This window comes from Budorcas taxicolor, chromosome 1, assembly GCF_023091745.1.
Source record: "Budorcas taxicolor isolate Tak-1 chromosome 1, Takin1.1, whole genome shotgun sequence".
NCBI classification, from domain to species: Eukaryota; Metazoa; Chordata; class Mammalia; order Artiodactyla; family Bovidae; genus Budorcas; species Budorcas taxicolor.
The window spans coordinates 20,061,380-20,088,521 of record NC_068910.1 but is presented as its reverse complement, the minus strand read 5'-3'; the positions used below and the strand labels follow the sequence as shown (position 1 = coordinate 20,088,521).

Genomic DNA, 27,142 nt, shown 5'->3' with positions numbered 1-27,142 from the left:
TAGGTGATTTACAATATTAGTTTCAAGTGTACAGTATAGTGATTCAAATTTTTATAGGTTTTGCTTCATTTAAAGTTAAAATATTGGCTATCATCCCTGTGCTGTGCCATATATCGTGATATCTTTTTTATGCTATATTCATACAAAGTGAAGCTTCCCAGGTGGTGCTAGTGGTAAAGAACCCATCTGCTAATGCAGGAGACACAAGAGACCAAACTTCAATCCCTGGGTCAGGAAGATCCCCTGGAGAAGGAAATGGCAACCCACTCCAGTATTCTTGCCTGGAGAACCCCATGGACAGAGGAGCCTGGTGGGCTATAGTCCATGGGCTTGCAAGGAGTTGGACATGACTGAAGCACCTTAGCATGCACGCATGCATACCTAGTAGTTCTACCTGTTAATACGCCTATTTTGCCCCTCCCTCCTCGGTAACCATAAGTTTGTTCTCTATATCTGTGAGTCTGTTTCTGTTTTGTTCTATTCATTTGGTAGTTTTATTTTTTAGATTCCACTTAGAAGTGGTGACGTGTATTATTTGTCACTAATAATATTTTTATATTGTTTACATTATATGAAATGATATGATTGTGGATGTATTAGGTTATATTAAAATATTATTTAAATTAATCTCATCTGTTTATTTTTATATTTTTAATGAGTTTACTAGAAAGTTTAAATGTCAGCCACACCTGTGATTGACATTTTATTTCTATGGGACAGTGCAAGTTTAGAAACTGTTATAGCAACTTGACATTGACAGAATATCCAAGTGCATGTGTCATCAACTTACAACATATTAGAAAGGAATAATACTGTCAACTCATATTTTATTAATGATAATTAGTTAAGCACTGCTTGAAACCATTCATATTTTCCAAAGTGTTTATGCATTATGCTTATGATAGAAAGGTGCTGTGTGCTAAGTCACTTCATTTGTGTCCAACTGTATGCAACCCTTTGGATTGTAGACTGCCAAGCTCCACTGTCCATTGGATTCTCCAGGCAAGAATACTGGAGTGGGTAGTTATTTCCTTCTCCAGGGTATCTTCATGACCCAGGGATCGAACCCATATTTCTTAGGTGTCCTGCATTGAAAGGTGGGTTCTTTACCACTAGTGCCAGTATATTAAGTTATATATTTATATTGTCAATTTCTCAGAACTCTGTGAAATAGTCCAAGGAGTCAACTGTTAAATTGATATGACCTTCTGAGTGTGAACTATGGGCTTCCCTGGTGGCTTAGAGGGTAAAGTGTCTGCCCGCAATGCGGGAGACCCGGGTTCAATCCCTGAGTTGGGAGGATCCCTTGGAGAAGGAAATGGCACCCCACTCCAGTACTCTTGCCTGGAAAATCCCATGGATGGAGGAGCCTGGGAGGCTGCAGTCCGTGGGGTCTCAAAGAGTCGGACATGACTGGGTGACTTCACTTTCACTTTCTGAGTGTGAACTAAATGGTTGATAAAGATGTTATCATATAACCCTCAGATTTGCTTGTATTTATTTTCAGTTACATAACTTGTGTATTGGAGTTGGAGAGAATATAATAAATGCTGTCATAAAGAATATATTTTTGAAAAGTCCAATTGAAAGACCAGTTTTGTATCAAGTAGCATCTTTTTGGTGTGTAAATTAAAAAAAAAAAAACAAAACAGGGAGTAGGGAAGCTCATATCTCAAATTAGTTACGTTGCAGCACTGATAATATACTTACGTAATTGTCTTCCTTTAGATTTTATTCTATAAAATTGACTTATTTTTCATCAGAATGGGCTAGTTAACATTGGACTTAGAGTTTGGCACCTGTGAGCTTGTGATTTACAGGGCAATTTTTCTCATCAAAACCTGGGCAGAACCATTTATTTTAAAACCAATATTTATTTTACAATGGGAAGATGGAGCAGATTAAAGGGGCATAAAACCATGATAAATCACCCAATCTTTATCCCATAGAAAATCTTTTAAATGGCTCTTAAAGTAATGGCAGTAAAACCGTCTCATAGAGTTTGTATTTGGATGGTTTTCTAGCATATGCTATAGCCATGCAGATTAAAGTCTAATTAACGAGGAATTTGTAAAAATTCAGACGTGCTCTGTGTGATTCTTTTTCAATGAAAAGTTAAATGTGTTTTTTTTGTAAGCCAAGTATCTGAGGCTTGCTCATGAGTTAAGGGAATCCAGCTTCAAATTTTTAGCTGTTTCAAATCAAAGGTCCAAGAAATGAAATGTCTTTTAATCTTCTTATTTAATAGTTAATTTTTATGGTAAATGTTTAAATTTAGATTAGATTATTATGCAGTAAAAGAATTTTTATAACATTTTGTTTGATTTGGTTCCCATTTATATGTTAGGTTATAGTAATTTCTATGGTTAAAAATAATGGAGTTAATTTTCTCAAATAGTATTCTTTAACACTACTTCAATGAGAAGTGGACTTGTATTTAAAAATGGACTGATTAAAAAATGCTCAAGAGTAGAAAATATTTGAAATGGAGGAGATGTGCCTGTAATCATGGTGAATTTTACAAATGGAGACTCTATGTCTTGTTGTAGAGTGGGTGTTCGTTCCATTGCGGGTGTTCTGTCTCTACCCAATTGTAGATCCAGGTTAGCCGCTGGCAAACTTTTTTGTAAAGGACCAGAGACTAAAAGGGCTTCCCCAGTGGCTCAGTGGGTAACAGATCTGCCAGCATTGCCCAAAACCCGGGTTCAATCTCTGGGTCCCAAATATCCCCAGGAGGAGGAAATGGCAACCGTCTCCAGTATTCTTGCCTGGGAAATCCCATGGACAGAAGAATCTGGCAGGCTACATCCAAAGAGTTGCAAAGAGTTGGGCACAACTGAGCACAGAGACTAGATATGTAGGCTTTTTGTGTACACATTCCAACTCTACTATTGTTGGGTGAAAGCTGCCATAAGTAATACATAAATGAATGGGTGTGTGCTGAATGGGTGTGTGCATAGTGTTTGACCCAATGATTCTATATCTGGGAATGTTCCCTAAGGAAATAATCAGAGGCTTTGGCAAAGAAGCATGTACAAGAATATCTGTCATGATACTACTTTATGACATGGGAGGCTATTTATGGGCCCTGGTTAATTAAAAGAAAAGCAGCAAAACAGAATGTAAGATGTGATCCTACTTTGATATAGTGTATATATGAACCCATATATTAAGTTGAACCATATGAAATTACTGATAAATGACTGTTTTATTTTATCTGCAAAGGAAATTTTATATGGTCAACCTAAGAAAAGAGACTAAAAGATTATCCATCTGTAATCTCATGGGAAGAAGAAATAATTTGTACTTTTCTCATATTTTCATTTGCTATAAGGAATAAGTTTTAGTTCACCAATGAGAAAATGTTGAAGCTTTTTAGGGAAAAAGGAAGATTTTGCCATTCAGATTGTGGGTACATAGTGATGGAAATGCAGAAGGCATGCACACATAGTGCTCTTTGGAGGAGATGGGTCTCCTGTGAGGAACTGGGAGCGTTGCTGTTCTGTTGGCAAGGCAGTTCCTGTTATGGCAGTGGATACAGGGAGCTGTGGCCAGCACACATTGTATATCTTCTCCCATTGCTTGACTCCATTCCCCCTGACACCATTCAACAGTCAATTCATCAAATGAACTCCTCTTGTTCAGACTGCTTTCACATCAGATTGCTATCTGATTAGGATTTGGCTTTGCATGGAGGACATCTTCAGAAAGGGAATGTCCTGGTCATTCTGACATCTGGGCAGCAATTACATTACAAATTGTAGACTACTCCTTTGATATTTTGGATTCATGCATTGGACATGTGAGTTTGTGTAATGAAGTCCACCTCCTGAGAGATGGGTACTGCCTTGTGTGCTTAGACCCCAAGGTCCAGGGAGCCAAAACCTGGTGACGGAACCTCCTAAGGTACTGATGCCCTTCAGTTGAATCTCTAGGGAGGGAGCCTGTTGCCCTTCCCCAGATGGCATTCTACCCTTGCTCACACTTGGATGCTTGAGTCTATTCTTATTTGAAACTTAGCCCCTTATCAACTCTCAAGTTCTTTAATGTTTCTGTCTTCAGCCCTTGCTTGCCCTGTTTTCCTCACCTGGCAGAAAACACAATGGGGAGAGACTGGTACACAAGAGACATTTTGCTGCTGGTATTTAGCTTTCTCCTGCAGTTTTTGTTGGATGACATTGATTTCCAGTGCAAAGGGCGCTCAGCTTTGGAGCAGACCTGTGGAGAAACAGAGTTCCCCAGGCCTGCTGTGAGGCTCAGGTCCCCTTGTCCCAGCAATAGGGATTGGCATTTGTGTGAGACGATGAAACATGCTCCTAATGCCGGGAGCTTCTCACAGTGACAGTCAGTGGGAAGAAAAGCAACGGACCGTTTCTCCACCCGAGGGAGGCAGACATTTTATGAGCTCACATGTTTTTCTCGTCCGACTCCGAAATGGTATTTTACTGTATTTTGATACAAATGTTCAGCCTACATATTAGGGATAATTTCTGCCTTATTTGGCTCACAGCTCGGAATGATCGTTTCCTATTAGAGAAAATGGAGAGGCCTCTGCATCCGACACTACTTTGTTAAAGAGAAAATATTTTCCCAGGAGACAAAAGTTACTGGCTAAGTACAGCCCCAAATCAAAGATAGCATCTACCAAGAACTCTTATGTTGGCTTCCTTTTTTATAAATCAATATGAGTCTGTGGAATTTACATTCCTTACAGTATATTTACCCATTTTCCCTTTTCAGAAGGTGAGAGAAGATCCCAATTCAAGACATATTCTGTCATTTTGAAGGCTGATTGGGGATGAGAGTTCTTTGTATTCAAAGAAATCCCCAAAGCATTTGGTAAAACTGCTTACAGAATTGGAGGTTACACATCTTGAGGAAGATTTAGGTCTGAAAATTTAAAAGACTTCAATTCACGTGCTGATTGCATCATTTTACTTAGGAATACAGTTAAGCCATTTTTAAAAAATCAAGTGAATATGTTTTGGCCTCATCAATGAAATGTACCAAGAACCATAAAGTAGTGAAATGGTGTTAAGAAAAATAACATTTCTTTTTTTCTTTGTATTCTTTGTATTGTAAAAAGTGAAAATTAGCCTCTTTCCCTTTGGGTTCATGCTACAAAAGCTTATAAATTTTATGTTGGATATTTAGGTGTTTTTGCTAAGGGAGCTCAATTTATAAATCTGAGTGCTACCAATATGAGAATTAATTTTATAAAATTGTCAGTCAGCAGACATGCTGGGCCTAGGATAAGATGATTCATTTGCTCTATAGGCAGTAATGTATGTTATAAAAAAATCAGGAGATAGTCACATAGAAAGGGGGAAAATAAATGTGGATCAATAATTTAATTTAGCTCTGACCTAAGTTCTATAGCATGGTTCATAATTTTTCAATGAATAGACCCTTAACATTTTACATATAGTGCCTCAGTTTTGTATTGATCTTCCCTAATGTATTCTTCACATCAGAGAAGGAATAAAAACAAACAGAACACACTGTTTAACAAAAACACATTGTGTTGCCTGCAAATGTTAACCAAAATATGACAACATATTAATTACTAATAATTATTTATCCTGTTTTCAGAACTGCTGTTTTCCTAGCTAATTTAAAAATTTAGAAGAGGAATGGGTAGTGAATGAATGATGACTTGAAGGGCAAGTTCATGGAGTTCTCTCTTAGTTAATAGATTCTTAGTCTCTCTGCATTACTTAATTGCTTATTAAAAGTGGAACCCCTGATGTACTATGTGTAGTGTGTATTTATTCCATGGAAAATTATTAATTTTTAATTGAACTAAGTGGCTGCTTGGACAAGGGATCCTAGCTATTAATCAGGAAGCAAGTGATTGACTGATGTTCATGTTCATTAATTATTCAAGAAAGTTCAATTTTAAGGTCCACAAGAGTAGAAGAAAGTTTTTATAAGTGAGCATGTTTGTGCTGGTACATATTAGTACCATATTTATTTGTTCATTTAACAAATATTTAGTGTATGTGCTATGTGTCATACACTGATGAGTCAGTGATGAGCAAGCCCATGGGCCCCTATCCTCATGAAGCTTCCAGAGCAGTATGTAAAACTGAGGTGTATCGTGACATTTAGGAGACTCAGTTTTGCTTTGCTGCTCTCTGTGTACATAAATGATTCTTCTCTGCACCAATTTCCTTAGTCTCCTGGAAATTCAATCTAGCAAATTCTAATTACCATCCAAGACAGTATTTTGTTTAGAGTTATGGAGTCGTAGTTTCTCTGAGCTGGAAGAGACCTGTGAAGTCATCTGGGGCTATACCCTTATGTTCCCTGGCTTCAGCCTGGGCCTGTCCAATGCCAGGAGGAGGAAGTGGGCTCATTCATGGGGTCATTTCTGGAATGTATGGGTTATTTCAGAGTTCTCCCAAATAATGAACTGAAGCTTATTTCTCTGCATGCTCTATTTGTTTCCAGTTCTGTATGTTGGACAAAATCATCACTTCTTATTTACCTATAATCTGGAGCATGTATCACAATTTTCCAAATATCTGTGTGGTCTTTTATTATGACCATGTTATCCCTGTTATATGTATGTACCCTGACAGAATTGTGTCTGGTTTTGCTCACTGCTATTTTCCCTTAGCACTATCCTCGTTCTTGTTGTTGTTCAGTTGGTCAGTCATGTCTGACTCTTTGTGACCTCATGGACTGCAGCATACCAGGCTTCCCTATCCTTCATCACCTCCTGGAGCTTGCTCAAACGCATGTGCATTGAGTTGGTAATGCCACCTAACCATCTCGTCTTCTGTTGTCCCCTTCTCCTCCTGCCTTCAATCTTTCCCAGCATCAGGGTCTTTTCAAATGAGTCAGTTCTTCACATCAGGTGGCCAAAGTATTGGAGTTTCAGATTCAGCATCAGTCCTTCCAGTGAATATTCAGGACTGATTTCCTTTAGGATTGACTGGTTGGATCTCCTTGCAGTCCAAGGGACTCTCAAGGGTCTTCACCAATACCACAGAAGGAATGATTGTTTTGTCTTGAACTAAAGAGGCTTCAGTGAAGAATTGTGTTGTTGTCTAGCTCCTTAGTGATATCTGACTCTTTTGTGACCCCATAGACTGTAGCCTGCCAGGCTCCTCTGTCCATGGGATTTCCCAGGCAAGAATATTGGAGTGGGTTGCCATCTCCTTCTCCAGGGGATCTTCTCAACCTGGGGATCAAACCCAAGGCTCCTGCTTGGTAGATGTATTCTTTACCGCTGAACCACCAGGGAAGCCCTATGTAGATTTAAACGGTGCAGCTTAGATGATTAACTCTTTGACAACTGTCATGGTTATTTCACTCCAGTATTCCTATCTTCAGATTCAGATTGTCCTTCTTAACTTTCTTTACATGTAACATGATGTCTAGCCCATTATACTGAAGTCGTCTCCTTCCCATTGCCCCCCACTTTGTTAATATTAAAAAAAAATGCCAGTTTTGCCAGGAGGTTTGGGAAAGCCTTTACAGAAGAGGTGCAGATTGACCCATGCTGAGTCTTTAAGAAAGAGGAAGTGTTCTTCATGTCAAATGAAGCCAGAGAGAGCACTTTTTTAAAAAATATAATTTTTACTAGAGTATAGTTTCTTTGCAATGTTGTGTTAGTTTCTGCTATACAGCAAAGTGTATTAGCTATACGTATACATGTAGTCCCCTCTTTTTTGGATTTCCTTCCCATTTCGTTCACCACTAGAGTTCTCTGTGCTATACAGTAAGTTCTCATTAGTTCTCTATTTTAGACATAGCAGTGTATGCCTCAGACAGGGCACTTTTAAGGGACACTGAGAACAGCGGTGTCAGAATGTTTACCCACCTCGCAGCAGTCACCCACTAGGCCACCTAACTTCCTTCCTAGGTGTACCCTGGGGAATTTTTTCACTTTTCTTCCCGTCTTCCTCACCAACTTCACGATTTCCTCACCTTGATCACTTCCTCACCACTGCCACAAAGCTTGAGACAGAGCTGCCTGAATTTTAGCGCCTAGGGTTTTAGTCTGTATTCAATTCTGGGTTCAACCCATATTTTGCATGGCCTTTGGCTAGGTAGGAAACTTACTTCAGATATAGCATTTTCTTCTTTAAAGTGAAAAAATAATAATACCTTATAAAATAGTTGCCAGAATTATCAGGTAAATCATATGTGAAGTGCCTGGCCTGTAACTGTTATCCCCTCCCTCTGCTCAGTTGCCTTGGTAGTGTCCGACTCTTTGTGACCCCATGGACTATAGCCTGCCAGGCTCCTTTGTCCATGGGGAATCTCCAGGCAAGAATATGGAGTGGCTTACCATGCCCTCCTCCAGGGGATCTTCCTGACCCATTGCAGGTAGATTCCTTACCCACTGAGCCACCTGAGAAGCCCATCCCCTCCCTCCCTCTCAGGTAAATTCCTGCTGTGGCTTACTTACACTGGTATAAACATTTGTCCAGAGGCTCCAGCACATGAGCATGGCTCCAGACATTTTCCACAGAAACCCGTCAGTGGTTAATAGTAACAGAGCTATTTCAATATCTTTCAGATCCTCAGTCCAGTGGATTTACATCTTCACCTTTATTTCTTTCAGCCTCCAGGCCCATGGGATTCAGGAATTTTTTTTTTTATATATATAGCTGTAAAGAAATCAGATTTGACACAGTTTCCTCTGATATCTTTCCCTTCCGGTCTCCACTTCTCCTGGCCTTACAAGGGCCTGAATTTGTCTGATCTCATCTCTCTCAGCTTCGTCTGGATAACCAACATACTCATTTCATTCTGGTCAAGATTTCTCTCAATAGGTTTATTACAGATGGCTGCAGCTGCGATCAGTGTTTACAATCTGATGACAAGTTGGAGATTAAGGCTTGTCATCACTATTTAATTAACCTCAAATTAAGCACTCTCTGGTCCCATTGCCTGCCCTTCCACAAGCCCAGGAGAGCTGCTAAAACAGTGTCGGGAATCCTGATAGATTCGGGGTCGCACCACCGGAAAGCAGGCGCTGGTTTAGCTGTGACTCTGAAGAGCAACACTATATGATCCTTACTCACTTGCCTGAGGGCTGAAACTAGGTAGCTATTCAAAATCTATATGAAAAGAGGGGAAGAAAGGAGAGCACTTTTCTAATTCTTGGAAGCAGGTAATCTGTGAACAGCAGAGAGAGTGAGACAAAAAGTATTCAAGAGACAGACACAAAAAAACCCTTGTTCTTAATATCTAAAAACAACTTAGTTTTTGTATCACAGAAGTAGTATATGTCAATAGCAAAATTATACATGGTGATTGTAAAAGGACAGGGATACAAAAGAAGAAAGTAAAATTCATACAAATTCTTTCTCCTCTACACCTGCTTTTAAGGCTTACCAGAGCTGTCCAATCAGGGAGCCACTAATATTCACAGATGGCTTGTGAATATTTGAAATATGACAAGGCTGAATAGACACCATGTGCTAAGAGTATAAACTGTACACCAAATTTCTGAAAGAGATTTTAAACTATTCTTGGTATATGTATGTTGGATTAATGAAAATCTCTCTTTATATAATTTCATCTTTTACTTTTTTGGGTTTACTACATTTTAAAATATGACTACTAAATACTTTAAAATTACATATATGCCTTGTATTATATTCCTATTAGATAGTGTATTTTGGGCCTTTTTCTTATATCAAAACTTTTCTAAAAGAAAAACTGGGTTATTCTACATATAACTTTATTTCTTCCTTTTTCCAGTTAATAATATATTGTTAATGTGTTCATGTCATGAAATATATGATATGGCATTATCTTTAATCATTTCTAGTGTTTCATTATATGATGTTCTTGAATTGATTAATCCACTGTTGCTGAACACTTAGGTTATTACCATTTTCTAAAATTTTAATTTTTTCATAACATATGTATAACTGTATCTTTGGGCTCATCCTTGATTATGCTTCTAGGATTTGTTTCTGGAAGCCATTACTGAGTCACTTGCTTGTGGTGTTCAGCAAATTTCCACATAGAAAGGTGGTACTGATTCATACTTGGTGGGGTAGTTGTTAAGTCGTGTCCAACTCTCGCGACTTCATGGACTGGAGCCTGCTAAGGCTCCTCTGTCCCTGGGATTCTCCAGGCAAGAATACTGGAGTGGGTTGTCATTTCCTTCTCCAGGGGATCTTCCTGACCCAGGAATCAAACCCAGGTCTCCTACGTTGCAGGAAGATTCATACTTAGTCCAGTGATTTATGAGAATGTTAATTTCACCTCAACTTTATCAACACCAGATATCATCATTGTTCTTAATTCTCATTTTAATGAGCAGCATTGTTTTGGGTTTACTCAGCCTGTTATTGAAAAAGTCTTAGTCTTAAGCTTTGTGCAGGAACTGTATCATAGCCAATGAGGTTTATCCAAGGCACTATTATTACTAATAGAAAAGGTCTTAGGCTTGGTAACTTCTATCCTGCTCCTGCAGACACTTCAGATGGTTTTTGTTTTATCCATCAATTATTCTTTTCTCCATCCACTATTGAGCATCCATAATATGTCCAGCACTGCTGAAAGATTTGTAGAAGAAATGGCATCTGATTTGGGGAAAATCCCTTATATTTAATATTTAAGTTGGAAAAGGATAGAATAAGTAAGTTAAGGGTCATGTGGGTCTTTTTTACTAGAGTATTTCCACACCTAAACAGAGTGCCCAGTACATGGTAACTCTCAGTAAATATTATTGAATGAATTCATGAAAAAATGTATGATAATGTTTATATATGGGCTTACTTGGTGGCTCAGTGATAAAGAATCTCTCTGCTGATGCAGGAGATGTGGGTTCATTCCCTGGGTTGGGAAGATCCCCTGGAGGAGGAAATGACAGCCCACCCTAGTATTCTTGCCTGGAAAATCTGTGGACAGAGAAGCCTTGCAGGCTACAGACCATGGGATCACAAAGAGTCGGACATGACTTAGTGACTGAACAACAGCAAATGTTTATATAAGTGATGAAGAAACAAGATGAAGGGGTGATGATTTTAAGGTAGGGACAATAAGGGAAGGCTGTCTACCCTCTGTATTAACCCACCAAGAGCCAGAAGGCATGAGAGCTGCGGAGGGTTGCAGAGGAGAGGCCATCATAGAGCAGGCAGAGGGTCTGCAGGGGCAAACAGAAGATAACCAGGACACCAGCTCTGATAACTGCTCCCTGGGGGAAGGCAGTCACCCTTTCTGAGTTTTGTTTCCTCATCTATAAATGTGCATAGTTATACCTATGTATTAGAGATTTGTATTAGAAATAATTGGAGACACTTAGCACAATAGTCGGAGAAGGCAATGGCACCCCACTCCAGTACTCTCGCCTGGAAAATCCCATAGATGGAGGAGCCTGGTAGGCTGCAGTCCATGGGGTCACTAAGAGTCGGACACGACTGAGCGACTTCACTTTCACTTTTCACTTTCATGCATTGGAGAAGGAAATGGCAACCCACTCCAGTGCTCTTGCCTGGAGAATCCCAGGGACAGGGGAGCCTGGTGGGCTGCCATCTATGGGGTCACACAGAATCAGACACGACTGAAGTGACTTAGCAGCATCACAATGGTATGTATATATACCATATATACATGTATACCAATGATATACATCAAACTTTTTATTTTGTACTGGAGTATAGCTGGTTAACAATGTTGTGATAGTTTCAGGTGAACAGCAAAGGGACTCAACCATACATACACATGTATCCATTCTTCCCCAAACCCTCCTCCTATCTAGGCTGCCACATAACATTGAGCAGAGTTTCCTCTGCTATACAGTAGGTCCTTGCTGGTTATCCATTAAATATAGCAATGGATACATGTCCATCCCAAACTCCCTAATCATCCCTTCCCCCCCATTCTTCCCCCACCCACCCCTGCAAGGACAGATTCGTTTACTAAGTCTATGATTCTGTTTTGTGAATAAGTTTGTTTGTATCATGTCTTTTTAGATTCTGCATATAAGAGATATCATATGATGGTATTTTCTTTGCTTGTATTCATTAGAGGCTTAGTTAGCCATGTCACTTTTTTGCCATCTTGTTCATTTACCATTTCTAATAGGTTAATCAGAAGGAAATAACAGAGGAGAAACTTACTCTGATAGAACTGAACCTTAAATTTAGATTTGAAAAGTTCTGCACACCCCAGTGAGGTAGCTGTTTGTGTTCTGCACTGTGCATATCAAATCCTTATACTCTGGTTTAAAATCCATAGAATTTTTCATGTAGCTGGATAATTAGGCCACATGCTGTTGGCTCTGCTCAAAAATGGTCATTTAAGTGTCCTTTTATTATTTCTGGCATCCGCTGGGAAGTTTAAATAGCCACTGCCAGTGTGATTTCTATATGCTCTTTAAAAAATGCTGAAATTGAAGAGTTTAATAAAATTGCTGGACTGTTAGCTTTAGCATGCTGTCCCAGACATAAACCTGAAAAAACAAACCCCAAATCCCAAGGTAAATACTTCTATAAATCGGAGACTTTCACAAGTGCTCCCTGGTGAGTGCAGTTTGATTCATATGGAGCTAGTTGACAAGCAAGGGTGGAAGCTGGCAGCTTCTGAGGTGAGCTGACCCTTTTATTCTCCTTTGCTTAACAGATATCTGTACTAAAAATGAGTGACAGCATTTGGAACTAAAGAGCCCTGAAGTATCATCTGCCTAATTCTTATGTAGAACAATGAATACTGCAATAGTGTTAAAATAAATGAATATATTTCAGGTTATATGAATGTTCTTAAATTACCAGAGCCTCAGAGAATACAGTTATTAAGTGAATGAAGTATCAAATAAGAGGAACAGCTTATGTTTATTCAACCTTTACAAGGTCCTAGTCAGTACTGAAAATGCTTCATGCATGTTATCTCATTTAATCCTCACAGCAGCCCTATGAGTAGAGAGTGGTTACCTCATCTTGCAGATGGGGAAACTGAGGCTCTGAGATATGAAGCAGTCTCATGTTTAGAAGGCAGCAGTCTTGTGTTTAGAAAGTAGCAGAGTCAGGATTGAAACAGCATTTCACTCCAGAGCCTGGACTCTCAGCTGCTGTTCGGTACTGTGTGTTTCTTAAATGTTTATAGAGTAACATGAGAGTGTGAGGGCATCTTGTTGAAGGAACCGGTCACGTAAGCCCATGTGGGCTGTTCAGGTACAGTTTTTATTCCCATAAATTACTTGCAGATTATAGATATGTTCCTTGGTTTATTACAAGAAAATACCTTCTTAATTGATCTCAGTATCAAATCTGTTGCACTAGTTGAGCAAAAGGAGTTTTATGGCCAGTGCAGCAAGACATCTACCTAATATTCTATTTCATGATAGTGATTTTTGATTTTTAATGGCCAGATGTTATTAAAAACCGTGACTTATATTAGTTACATCATGTGTTAAATGTATCCTTAATTGTAGTATTTTTATTGACTGTGAGAGGATGCAAAGTGGATTCCATGATTTTAATTAACTGTTCCTTCTCTGACATTTCACTACCAGTTTCAGAAGTGACAGAGGATGGCAGACAGTTACCTGTCAGAATTTTTCTGTAAAGAAGCTAAGATGGAGGAATATGAGAGTTGTCTTGGTGATTAAGAGGAAAACAGAGAAAGGAGAGGATTGACTATTAACCTCACATGTTAATAATGTGGTTGGTAAACAAAGCTTCTATTATTAATATTTTAGGTATATTTTAAGAATTTGAGCCAATAACAGACCAATTGAAATAAAAAATAAAGAAATCACTTAATTCAACTATAATTTTTTTATATTGCAAAATGGATCTTTCTTCTGAAAGTGAGAGCTTCTCAGATATCACATATCTTTCCCTTAAGGCATTTTTGAAGATTTTCTGTGAGTCAGAAGAGGCAAAAACGTGCAGGTCAAAGATAATGGGTCCCATCTAACAATGGACTGATTTGCCAAGCACCCAGGACACATTTTTATTTCTTTTTTATGGTAAAAGCCAGAGAGAGCACAGTGGAGTTTAAACACAGTTTCCGTATCTGGTGCCCACATGGGAAGATGAAGGTAAGGAGGCCAATTTCTCCAGCAGATGTGCCCAAGCACATAATTATCTCCCCTGATGTCTGATGAAACTTTACCACATCTCCTGGGAAAATCTCCGGGCAATCCTTCCAAGTCATTTTCAGAGATCTCGCTATGGCAGGTGAGCTTATTTATTTATTTCCATTTTGAGAGCTTCACCTTTCCAGACCCCCGTTTAAGGTTTACCTCTTGTATAATGAATGGAGACAGAGGGTATTTCATTACCAGGTATCTCCCTGCTGCAGGCACCGCCTGGAGAAGTTTCCCTCTGCTCGGCTTGCAAGCCTCATTTATTTTCCCGAGCTTTCTAATGTGGGCAGAGCCTGGCTGACGGCATTATTAAATTACCATTATTACACTGTGATGTCTTGGCACCATCAGGGGGTGAGTTGGAAAAGTTCGTGTTGGGCAGGGAATACTATTTTCTTCCCTTCTCGGGCTGCGCTAAATGTACTGTAGCTGACTTCCTGGGTCTGTATCAGCATCAAGATTCTATGAAGTCAAAGCAGAGACTTAACCACATATGAGGCATTTCTTCTAATCAGTGTAAAGAATAGGCATTTCCCTTTTAAGTTGATTAAAATTTGGGATTGATTTGGGATCAGCTGGACAATTCATGATTGTTAAGTTTTTTTTTTTTGATTGGGGGAAGTTAGCACTTGACATTCAAAGTTATTTGACATTTCAAAAGTTATGTAATTTAAAAAGCTCTAATATCACTAGCATATTTGCAAGTAATTCATTTACAGTTTACACATGCTTTCGAAGACTGTCTATTCTCAGTAGAGGAGTTTTAATTTAAAATATTTTTATTGCCACTCCAAGCCTCCTTAAATTAAGGCACTGCTCTTTACTTTTCTGATTTTCTTCCTTATGCACTCTGATAATCAATGTAACATTGTCTTCAATGATAAAAGTTACTCTTGTCATCTTTTAAGTGTTTTCTCATTCATCACTGTCACCACTGGCTTCACAATGCTAGCACATAGTAGGTGTTCACTAAATTCTTATTGAATGAGTGTTTCAGCACTACATATGCATTACATGTTCTAACCATCCTGGAATATGTTTTATCGTATATTCTCTGCCTACCTTCACCTTAGGAATTTTTTACTCACTGCTCCGAAATGTCCTTTGCCTTTCAAATCTTAGCACTTTTTATGCTGCTCATTTGTGAGTTTTCTTCTCCTGTCTATCTAAGCACAATTCCCAGTATGTTTGTTATGTAAAGTGAAAGAAAAGTGTGGAAGTTCTAGTCACTCAGTTGTGTCTGACTCTTTGTGACTCCAGGACTGTAGCCTGTCAGGCTCCTCTCTCCATGGGATCCTCCAGGCAAGAATACTGGAGTGGGTAGCCTTTCCCTTCTGCAGGGGATCTTCTTGACCCAAGGACTCAACCTGGGTCTCCTGCATGGCAAGCAGATTCTTTACCATTTGAGCCACCAGGGAAGTATGCTCATTAAATCTCTTAATGAATGAATGAGTTACCGAATGAACATACATGTGTATATTTAACCCGAGGAAAAGTCATGTGTTATGTTTTATAAACCATTTTTTATAACAATTCTAGCTTTAAGCATTCACTAAAATGAAATAAAAGGAAGTTGGAAACACTGCTATCCACTCCTTGATTCAAATCTCTTCCATGGCTCCCCATTCCCTGTCGCTGTGGCTTACTAACTATGACTGTCTGATCACGGGGTTATGTCTTTTCCCAGCTTAAAATCCTTCTAAGGCTTCTTACTGCCCTCATGAAAAATGTGATTCAGACTCTTTAAGCATGGCTGAGCATTCTTTCTATCTCTCCAGCTACAGCCTTCCCCAAATTCCCTTTACTATTTCACATCTAGATCATATGGTTCATTGAACCTGTAGTATTTCCTCTTTCCAGGACCTTGGGCTTCCCCAGAGGCATGAATGGCCTCTGCTCCGTCTTCACCCTCCTGTTTTCTTAGTTGACTCCTCTTGGGCTTCAGATTGGTCTCATTCTCAATATCTCCTTCTTCAGAAGCTCTTTACTGTTCATCTGGGCCACCACCGTGACTACCACCGACTACCACAAGCATCACCCTTATCTACCTCTACTAGTCTAAATAATTTTCTTGTTTTGTATGCCTTAGGATAGTTTATCAATAAAATAAATTATTTGGGTCCTCTTTTTTTTTTGGGCCAAATAATGTGAACTATTAAGTTAATAGGGGCTTCCCTTGTGGCTCAACTGGTAAAGAATCCGCCTGCAGTGTGGGAGACCTGGGTTCTATCCCTGGGTTGGGAAGATGCCCTGGAGAAGGGAAAGGCTACTCAATCCAGTATTCTGGCCTGGAGAATTCCATGGACCAGTCCATGGGGTCGCAAAGAGTTGGACATGACTGAGTGACTTTTACTGTGTTATCACTCACTTTTCAGTTAATGGAGTTTAAACAGTATTTTTTTCCTTTTGGAAAATTTAAACAGTTTTAAGCTTTTCTCCTTTAGGTTTCTCTTGAACATTTTGGTGGCTAACGTGATTCTCTCCCACTGTCTGACACCACACACGTTTATTGTAGGAAAAGCTATGCCAAGTGCTTTATACACATTTATTCATTAGCTTCTAACACCAGCCTTACGGTGAATACTGCTGTTGTTCCCCATTTTATCAGAAAAACTAAATTCTGAAGAAACTCATATTTCTGATGAGTGGCAAGCTAGCTTTTAAGTCTATGCTGTCTATATACTCTTAATCTCTGTAGCCCAAAGTCCAACCTAAAGCTGATGGCTAGCTAATAGACTGAACCCAGGTCTCCTGCACTGCAGGCAGATTCTTTACCAACTGAGTCACCAGGGAAGCCTAAGAATACTGGAGTGGGTTGCCATGCCCTCCTCTAGGGGATCTTCCCAACCCAGGGATCAAACCCCGGTCTCCCATGTTGCAGGCAGATTCTTTACCATCTGAGCCATCAGAGAAACCCCGTGGTTAGACAGTAGTAAGTAAACACCCAGAAAACATTTGGAAATAGCCTTGTTTTTGTGCTGTGTATCTTCCCTTTATGTCTGCATGGTGGTGGCAGTGGTTTAGTCAATAAGTTGTGTCCGACTCTTGCAACCCCATAAACTGTAGCCTACCAGGCTCCTCTGTCCATGGGATTTCCCAGGCAAGAATACTGGAATGGGTAAACATTCCCTTCTCCAAGGGAATCTTCCCAACCCAGGGACTGAACCCTGGTCTCCTGCATTGCATGTGGATTCTTTACCGACTGAGCCACCAGGGAAGCCCTTCATCCCTGCATACCCACTTTCTACTTTGCTCTCTGCCTGGAAGGTACTTCTCTGTGGGCTTTATAAATGGTCTCCTCCCTTAACCCCACACACTGTATTGACCCTTGGTTTCCCTACACCACTACCAGGGCTTTGTAAATAGTTCTGCAGATTACCCCAGTTGAGTGTTTTGTATATAGTCTGTTTTTGCCTGGATCCTAACTGATGCAAAAGTTTAAAAAGTTAAAACTGTAGTCATGGTTGTACTTTTATATTTTGCATACAATATGAAGTAATATTTGATATTTTCTACTTTGTCCTTAATTTTATATAATAGAATAGACAATGATATAGTTCATGCAGTCTTAAATATGAGGGGCATGGTACACTCATGTGAAAAGGGCATGTTTCCAAGGAATTTGTAACCAGTTGGGAAACAGGCCTACAGAATGTTTCCCAAAATCTTTAGCCTGTCATGAGGCTTTTCTCCTCTCAGCACCCTTCACTTACAGTAAAGCTGGGCTCTGCTGTGTTCAGACCAATAGTGTCCCAGCACCTAGTCTAGGATTGGTTTAATGTCTGGCATTAAAATAACCCACTTTACTTTCTTAAATGAGTTTATATACAAGGAAACTCACATATTTTCCCATAAATGGAAGCCAAAATCTCTTAAAATAAATATGGGTGTAAAGCTTTAAAGAAGAATACAGCAAAAATAAAATGATACTGTTCATATTAGCCAAGTGTTAGGAGGGTGTTTTTGACATATTAGCACTAATTTGATGTGTTGCTGCAGCTGCTGCTAAGTTGCTTCAGTCGTGTCCGATGCTGTGTGACCCCATAGATGGCAGCCCACCAGGCTCCCTTGTCCCTGGGATTCTCCAGGCAAGAACACTGGAGTGGGTTGCCATTTCCTTCTCCAAATAAATACTTTCTCATTGGATGAATTAGAAAGATTAAGAGCGAATTGAAAGGGACATAACTTTATTAGTTTTTGTTTAGCCCCATAATTGGGCTGTATTGCACTAGGGTTCCATGCCCTGAAGTTTGAGGATCACTGATATAAGCTGTTTTTATCAACTGGAATGCCTTTCTTCTTCTAGTCTTAATCATCTCCATCTTTCTTTTTGAAACTTTCCTTTACCCTCTTAGCTTATGTAACTCTTTCCTCTGAACTTCCTAACATTTATTATCTGCCTACTTCTGATTGTTAGTGTTTTGATTTGGTATTTCAGTAGTTTATATTATGTGTCTTGTCTCCTAAAAACTGCCCAGTTCTGTCTCTAGGAATAGACAATGGGACCTGTACTTGTAGAATACCATATATAATTAAAAGCTCACTATATTATACATTCATTATATGTATTATAAAATATAATATTTACTAGAAACATGATATGTAATAGCCTCATATATAATTAGAAGTTCATTAAATATTTGCTTTGTTGAATGAATTCGACCTAAACTAAGTTAAATGATGTTTTGTCAACTATGCATATGATTCACAGTCACAGTATGATTTTATGTCTGGTTGGGAAGCGCAGTTTGTATTTTTGCTTCTTCCCTTCATAGAAATTACATTCTAGAAGGAGATGAAGATAATAAATTGTTACAAACATATATATATATATATATATATAATGTAAAGTGAAATAAGCGGTACTAGGAAAGTAAAAGTAAATTGGCATGCATTGTTAGGGCTTTGAGTTGCTTTTTAGATTGAGTGGTCAAAGAATACCTCTCTGATGAGGTGACATTTGAGGATGAATGAGATTAAAGTGAAGGGGATTCTCATGTGAATATTTGGGGGACAAGCATTCCAGTTAGAAGCAGTAATAAGGCCTGAGGATCTGAGTTGAGACTGTGCTTGTTGAAGGCCAGTGTGGGGATGAGGAGGGAGCAATGGGACATGTCATTGGAGAGGTTGTGTAGGACATTTTCAACCATGGTGAAGTTTTTAGATATTTATTGTAAGGGAAACTATGGGGGGACTGAAAAGAAAGATATAACATGATCTGATTTATGTTTTAGAAAGTAGTTTCAGCTGCTCTGGAAAGAAGAGACTGAAAAGGACAAGAGAGGCAGGTGGTCAGTTAGGAAGGCGTGGCTCAATGCCAGATATGGTGGGGGGTTGTGGCTTGGAGCCCAGGGATCCTGGTGGACAAGGTGCAAACTTAAGGATTAGGATAAAATCTGAGAGAAGAGCCAACTGTGATGCCTTCTACTTTATTTACTACTGTACAACGCTTTCAAAGTAGCATTCTCTTTTGGCATTTATTTCCATCTTCTAACTCTATTTAAGACAAATTTTTTTTTTCTATTTACCAAATATTCTTTTATTTACAGTTGTTTTTGAGATGACACTTAATGAATGACTAATTAGTCAATAAAAAGCAGAGTTCTATCTGGGACAAGAATGTGTTCCCATGGTGAATTTATTTATCCATCTTTTTCAAAAGTAATTGCATTTTTGTATTCATTCTTGAATACTGTGTTAGAAATGTTGTCATTTCCCCAAATGACTATTTGGGAGGTGGAATTCTTTTATGCTATTCTAATTTTGTATCCTCTTCCTTCTAATATCCCCATCTGTACTTTGTATTACAAACTTCATCAGACCACTGCATAGTATTATAGCTGTCGTCACCATGGGGAGAAAATGACTAATTGAAGCTGCTTATTGATATAATAGAGCAGGTTGTGACACTTGGCGAGAATACTAGAATGATGGGCTCCAGCTGATGTTATGTAAAAATATTCAGCCATGAAATATGCACTTGCGGACGGCTTTTTGCAGATGCCTGCAGAATGCGGATAATCTGTATTCTGAGGAGATCTGCAAATTAAAGAGCTATGTGACCGGTTAGAATTATAGCACAGTGAGGACAGAGTGGTGCAGTAGGTAATGAAATGGCTTTGAATCTTGGGTAATAATAATTATAACCTGCCTATATTTATAAGAGAAAGTAGATGATATTTATCCCCAACCCTCATTTCAGAGAGAAAGGGTCAGTTGGCAGAAAAAAGAATGGTGAACCTTTGGTTATTTTGGAATTCCTTCAATGCAGGATATATTGGTATCATGAATGGAAGTATAAATTGGTACATTGTCTTTGGAAAGCTGTTTTGCCATAACTATCAAAGTAAAATACGTACAACCCTTTGACCTAACAGTTTCATTTCTAGTAATTTATCTTAGAAATATAGTCACCAGATGCACAAAAATCTATGTACAAAATTATTCATCATGGCATTTTGCTTCATAAGAAATGATTTAAAATAGTTTGAATGCCCAAGAAATAAGGAATTAAGTAAATAAATTTATAGAATATCTATACACTGTAATATAATTAAGTCATTATAAAGCATGTTTCCATATAGAACCATCTCTGAGTGGAAAAAAATGGTTGGAATATGCTGTTATTTGTGGTCATAGAACTTTAAAGTATATGTATATATATTTATACATGCATGTGTTGAAGACTGCAAAAGATTGTTAAAAGCATGGGTCAGAAGACTTATTTTTCACTGTACATTAGTACTTTGGTATTATTTCAGTTAATTACCTACTTCTTGTATATATCATCTAGGGCTTCCCTGGTGGGTCAGCGGTAAAGAATCTGCCTGCCAGTATGGGAGATGTGGATTCAATCCCTGGGTTGGGAAGATCCCCTGGAGAAGAAAATGGCAACCTACTCCAGTATTCTTGCCTGGGAAATCCCATGGATAGAGCCTGGAGGCCTACAATTCATGGGGTCTCAAAAGAGTCAGACATGACTTAGTGACTAAAGAACAATATATTATTTATTCAAAAATTATAAGTTAAGAAAATTATAGTGTTGGTATATTTTACTCCTCCCTTGACATGAAGATGTCATTGGTTGATTCTTGGCTATATTGCACCTAACTTCTCTTACGAGAGTTTTCTCAGTATGGGATTTTATAATTTCTGTTCAAACACCTTTTATTAGGATATCATTGCACTGACACTTTCAGTAATGAGATGGTGACTCCCCTTCTTCCTTTATTTCTTGCCATGACTCTATAGAATATAGCTCTGCCACTTTCTTCCAATGTTCCAATCCTTCCTGTGCAGGTGAACTATTTAGAAACTTGTTTGAATGAATGGCAAAATCATTCAAATCCACTGGCTCTGGGTTTCTAACAGGTCCATTTGTGAAAATACTGAGGAACTTTCAGAGTCATAGGCCTGGTCCTTTTCAACATCAAATAGAAAGTAAACACTAGTGAAGAGAAGTGAAGCGAAAGTTGCTCAGTTGTGTCCGACTCTTTGCGAACCCACAGACTATATAGTCCATGAAACTCTCCAGGCCAGAATACTGGAGTGGGTAGCCTTTCCCTTCTCCAGGGGATCTTCCCAACCCAGGGATCAAACTCAGGTCTCCCACATTGCTGGCGGATTCTTTACCAACTGAGCCAATAATGATGCTTATTACTAACTTTTAAACAGCTCTCTCTACCTTCAATATGTTAAAGAACTGTTGTTCAAAATATATGGGCTAAAACTATGTCATTCCTATTATATGTGATATCATAAAGCCCAAGAACAATGTTTAAAATCATTTTAATCATTGTTATAAAAAGAATTAATGAGTGGTAACGTTCAGAAACCCCATTGCTCATATTATGTTTTGGGGGGAATGGAGGAGGAAAAAAGAGAAGGAAGGAAAATACATTTCTAAGAAAGTTAAACAACTTATAAATTTCTTTCACTTTTGCTAGAAAACCAACTGATTATACATGACTGTATAATAAAACAAGTGTTTGGCACTTTGAGGTATATGAACTATGCAGTGTAATCAGAGCTTATTTTCCTGCAGTGGAGATTGAAATTTATATGTTTCTTCTAAGCAGTACCTTTCATTCCATTTTTATTTTCTAAGGGAGAGTGAAATTTACAAGTTGCTGCTTAACAATACCAGAAGTGCTAGTTCCTATATAATGAATAGTGAAGTTTACAAGTTGCCATTTGACGATGCCCACATTTCTGTTTGTCCTCCCTCCCCTTCCTCCCCAAGAAGGTACAGTAAAATTTATAAGGTTAGTAAAACAAACAAACAAACAAAAAAACTTCATTATTAATATAAGGTTACTTTGCAGGTGGGAATTCCACAAATGGCTTATGAACATATCTAAGGGGAAACATAAAGGTGGACGTTATGAGGCTGGAAGTTTTTTCAGGAACATTGAATTTATAGTCATCACTCAAGAACATGGAGAGACACTCATTTATGGCCTTGTGTGCCCATGACCCCATTCCCTTGGCTCCTTGGTTCTGTTATCCTGCAAGTATGTTTCATTGGGCTTTTTTTTTTTTTTTTCTTTTAGAAATCCATCTAAGTCTTTGCAAGTCTTCCTCAGGCTATACATCTCTCCTTTTCCATGGTCACTTTCCTCCACTTTCATGCTCCTCCCTAAACACTTGGAGTGATTACTATGTACACAATTAATTAAATGAATGGTTCATAGCCTTAGGCAATCATTTCTATTATTGTCTGATATTGCTACTTACATATTTTATTAAAGCAATATTTTATTGTTATTAAACTTTTAAGATACACATGCTTTATTTCACTAGTATTATTATAATAAGGTCCTTGAAGGGAGATGTCAGGTCTTAAAATCCTTATACTCCCAAGGGGGCATGTATATAATCATGTAATTGAAATGAAGTGGATGTTTTACCAGTCACGGGAGCAGGAAGATGAAGGAAGTGGAAAAGGAACGCACACCTTGTGGTAATGGTCTGAGAAGAAGGTTGCCAACAAAGTCTTCCCTTACTGTCTGTGTGTGCCTCTTCTCCCATCGAGGGATGAAGACCTTTTTTTCTCCCTTTGAGTTCTGGCTGGCCTTTTGACTTTTTTTGACCAATAGGAAATGGCAGAAATAACACCGTGTCAGTTCTGAGTCCAGACATTAGGTTGACTGGAGATAACAATCTTTAGAGCCCTGTGTTATCACTTAAAGAAGTCTGAGTATGCAGCAAGAGAGAGGCCACTGGGAAAGGAGTCCTGGAGGACTACAAAGATATGGAGAGACGCCCAGCCAACCCTCAGCTGCCCCAGTCCTACCAGGCGAGGTGCGTGGAGGGGAGGGAAGCCAGCTTGGATCTTGCAGTCCCAGCAGAATGGCCCCAGTCAGCACCACATGGTGCAGAGAGATGAACTGTCCCGCTGAGCCCTGTCCAAAGTGAAGAAAGTAGGACAAGTAAATGGTCACTGTTCTTATTGTTTTAAGTCCCTATTTGCAGAGTGTTTTATTAAACAGCAAAGATCACAGAAACACAACTAAAATGGGTTACGTTGTACATTAAACTTTGTGATCTGCAGAAGTGCTTTTTGAGCTTTAATGTGCATACAAATCGCCAAGGGATCTTGTTAAAAAATCTGGTTCAGTGGATTAGGGGTGGGGCCTGGAATTCTGTATTTCTAGGAAGTTCCTAGGTTGTGACTTCCTTGGTGGTCCGGTGGTTAAGAATCCACCTTCCAATGCAGGGGATGTGGGTTCAATCCCTGATCGAGGAACTAAGATCCCATATGCCATGGGGGCAGCTAAGGCTGCATACCACAACTACTTAGCCCACATGCCATAAGTAGAGAAGAGCCTGCCTGCCATTACTAAGACCTGATGCAGCCAAATACATAAATAAATAAATAGTTTTTAAAAGTTCCCAGGTGATGTTGCTGTTCTGGCCCATGGGCCACATTTTGAGGAGAAAAGTTCAAAGCAGATAATTCTATTCATCCTAAAATTACCAAGTTGCTTTTTAAAACCAGTGAGGTTACACTTGACTTTCTGTTGAGATTTCAGATCCTGCTCAGTCTCTGTCATCTGCACAATAGACATGCCAGTTTCAACAGTATAAAGTCAGATGCATGTACGTTTTGCACGAAGTACTAGGCAAGCTGTATTTTCTCAAAGTCTTTCTTCAGAGTGACTTTATTTCCCTAAGCTTCTTATCTGTTTAACCAAGAAGGATGCTCTATGACAATCCTTAATAATGGTAGTGATAATAGCAATCACTTCTGCATACTGAGTGCTTTGTCGTCAATCAGAATCTGTACTAAGTGCTTTATGTACTTAGTAAAGATTCATTCATTTCATTCCTATAATGTACATGACTGTAACCATTTTGTCAGTGAGGAAACTGGGGTTCAGGGAGGTTCAGTTCCTAGCCTTAGTCACCCAGTGACTAAGATAGGATTCAGTTCTGTATGATCTGACTCCAAAATACGGGTTGACAACTGCTCCGACTCACTGCTTCTAATTAGAAGCCTTGCACACTAAGCCTCCGGCCTCAGGTTAGTGTGTTATGGCTCACATTCTTTCTTCTTTGACTTTTTTCTTGTAGTAGTGGTGGTAGGAGTATAGACATTTTCCCTCCATGCAGTATAGCTGACTTTGGGAACTCCTAACAGAGATACCCGAAATGTTCCTTTGTGTGTGTGTGCACGTATGTGTGTGTGTATGTAAGGCAGGAGCGGAAACACCTTTGAAGCCCATTAGTTGGGAAATTTAATTTTTTATAGCAGCATTCACATAGTCATTGTCAGCATTTCACAGTGGTATTTAAAGTGCTGACATGAGGAAACTCTTTACCAGAATAAATATAGACGATTCTTTCAAACTTCAATAGTCTCTTGTTTTCACTGTGTGTTGCCTATTGCAACTAAATAATTTCTCCCTCCTCCCTTCACGTTTGACTTATTGTTTCCCTTTCTATGCTGTTTATCAGACAGAAGCTACTACTGTTGGAGGTTTTTTATCAGAGAGGCATAAAATACTTCTTTTAAAAAGCCATAAAAGACTCTGATATGAAACCTACTTTGAAAGTAGACTGCCAGGACATCTCTCTGCTTGTTGGTTTGAATGCCTCTTCTGTGGTTCTCTTAAACGTTAAAGAAACTGGCAGTGCTGGAAATGGCAGTGCTCTGTGGCACCAAAGCCAGTGCCCTGCAAAGAACCTGACTTGGGGTTAGATGATAACACTAGGATATAAGGACCTCCCAGAGAGGAGGTTTACTTACCACTCAAATCTCTACTGCTGAGATTGCTGTTCTCCAACGTGATGGTGGTGATGAGGGGTGTTTGTGGGTGCGCGTGTGTGCGTGCGTTTGTGTGTGTATGTGCGTGTGTGTGTGTGTGTGTGTGTGTATACAGAGTTTTTAAAAGTGAAATCATTGGCTGGACACTTTTTGATGGGGTCAGTACAGATTTTATAGGGCTTCCCAGGTGGGTCAGCGGTAAAGAATCCGCCTGCCAATGCAGGAAACACAGGAGACGCGGATTCAACCCCTGAGTCTGGAAAATCCCCTGGAGGAGGACATGGCAACTCACTCCAGTGTTCTTGCCTGGGAAATCCCATGGACAAAGAGCCTGGAGGGCTACAGTCCATAGGGTCTCAAAGAGTCCGACTGAGTGACTGAGCACACACACACAGATTTACAGATTTTATTGTCTTCTTTGGGTGAAGGGGGTCGTTACAAGACTTGCCTGGGACTTCAATCACTGCTCAGAACTACAGAACTAAGTCATTTTTCAAAATCACAAAATACCTGTTTCTCCCAATGCCAACTGTTCTTCAAAACAAGAGATGGTCACTTCCGTGATTTTCTTTTGTCATTCTGAATGAATCATTTACAAGACAAATGATTTCCTGATCTTTTATACGTAAAATATTTCATGTAATCTAATTTTTCAAATAAATGTAACATTGTAAGGAGCTTTTGAGAAATATCTAATAAGAACTACTTTTTGTTTCCTTGGAACCACATGGAAGAAATCTCTGGACCTTTATTAGTTTGCATCTTTCCAACCTGAAAAATGTGGAATACCCTCCAGTAATTTTTTTATCATGTGTCCATGGGAGAGAACCAGAAAAACTGAGTGATTTCTAAATTATCTCTTTCAAAGAAACATCCCAAGAAGGCAGAGGCTCGCTTAAGTGAAATGTTTCTGAAGATGCTTTTCTTGCAGATTTCTGAGAATCTGAGTATCTAATGTAATTTGTTTCGAGGAGAATGGAGGACACAGCACTGCTAGTGGAGACTAGATACATATCATAGTATTAAGGATGGATTCCTTAGCAATCATGTGGATTGGCCATCAGAAGAATTTAAATGGAACTCTCAGTAGAAAATAAGTACTCTGCAATGCAGAAAGAAAAATAAATGTTGTAAACATATACTATAAAAAGGATATCATTAAATGAGACTTTTTGTAGTGTCAGCTTAATCCTTCCTTTTTTTCATTTATTGCTAATTAGAGGAAAAACTGTCTTTGGAAAATGTGTAATGATTGTGTTGCAGGAAGAAGGACCCCTTCCAGGCCCCGAAACTGGGCTCTTGTCTAACACTCGGAAATGAATTGTCCGAGGAGACACATGTGCCGACAAAGCAAGAGATTTTATTGGGAAAGGGCACCCGGGTGGAGAGCAGCAGGGTAAGGGAACCCAGGAGAACTGCTCTGCCGCATGGCCTGCAGTCTCGGGTTTTATGGTGATGGGATTGGTTTCCGGGTGGTCTTTGGCCAATCATTCTAATTCAGAGTCTTTCTTGGTGGTGCACGCATCGCTCAGCCAAGATGGATGCTAGCGAGAGGGATTCTGGGAAGTGGACGGACACGCGGTGTCTCCTTTAGACCTTTCCCGAACTCTTCTGATTGGTGGTGGCTTATTAGTTCCATATTCTTTATCAGGATCTCCTGTCATAAAACAACTCATGCAAATGGTTACTATGGTGCCTGGCCAGGGTGAGTGGTTTCGATCAGTGCGCTTCCCCTAACGATTGTCCTGTGGTTTATTTTCTTAAAATTGGTTAAATCTGTTTTAGGAAGTTTCTGTTGTAGGAACTTT

The 27,142-nt window shown here is 39.1% G+C and overlaps 1 protein-coding gene across 6 annotated transcripts in view; it reads left to right on the top strand.

The window, feature by feature from the left end:
* Positions 1-27,142, top strand: part of FHIT (fragile histidine triad diadenosine triphosphatase) — a 1,562,042-nt gene that overhangs the window by 305,174 nt on the left and 1,229,726 nt on the right. The window lies entirely within an intron of this gene.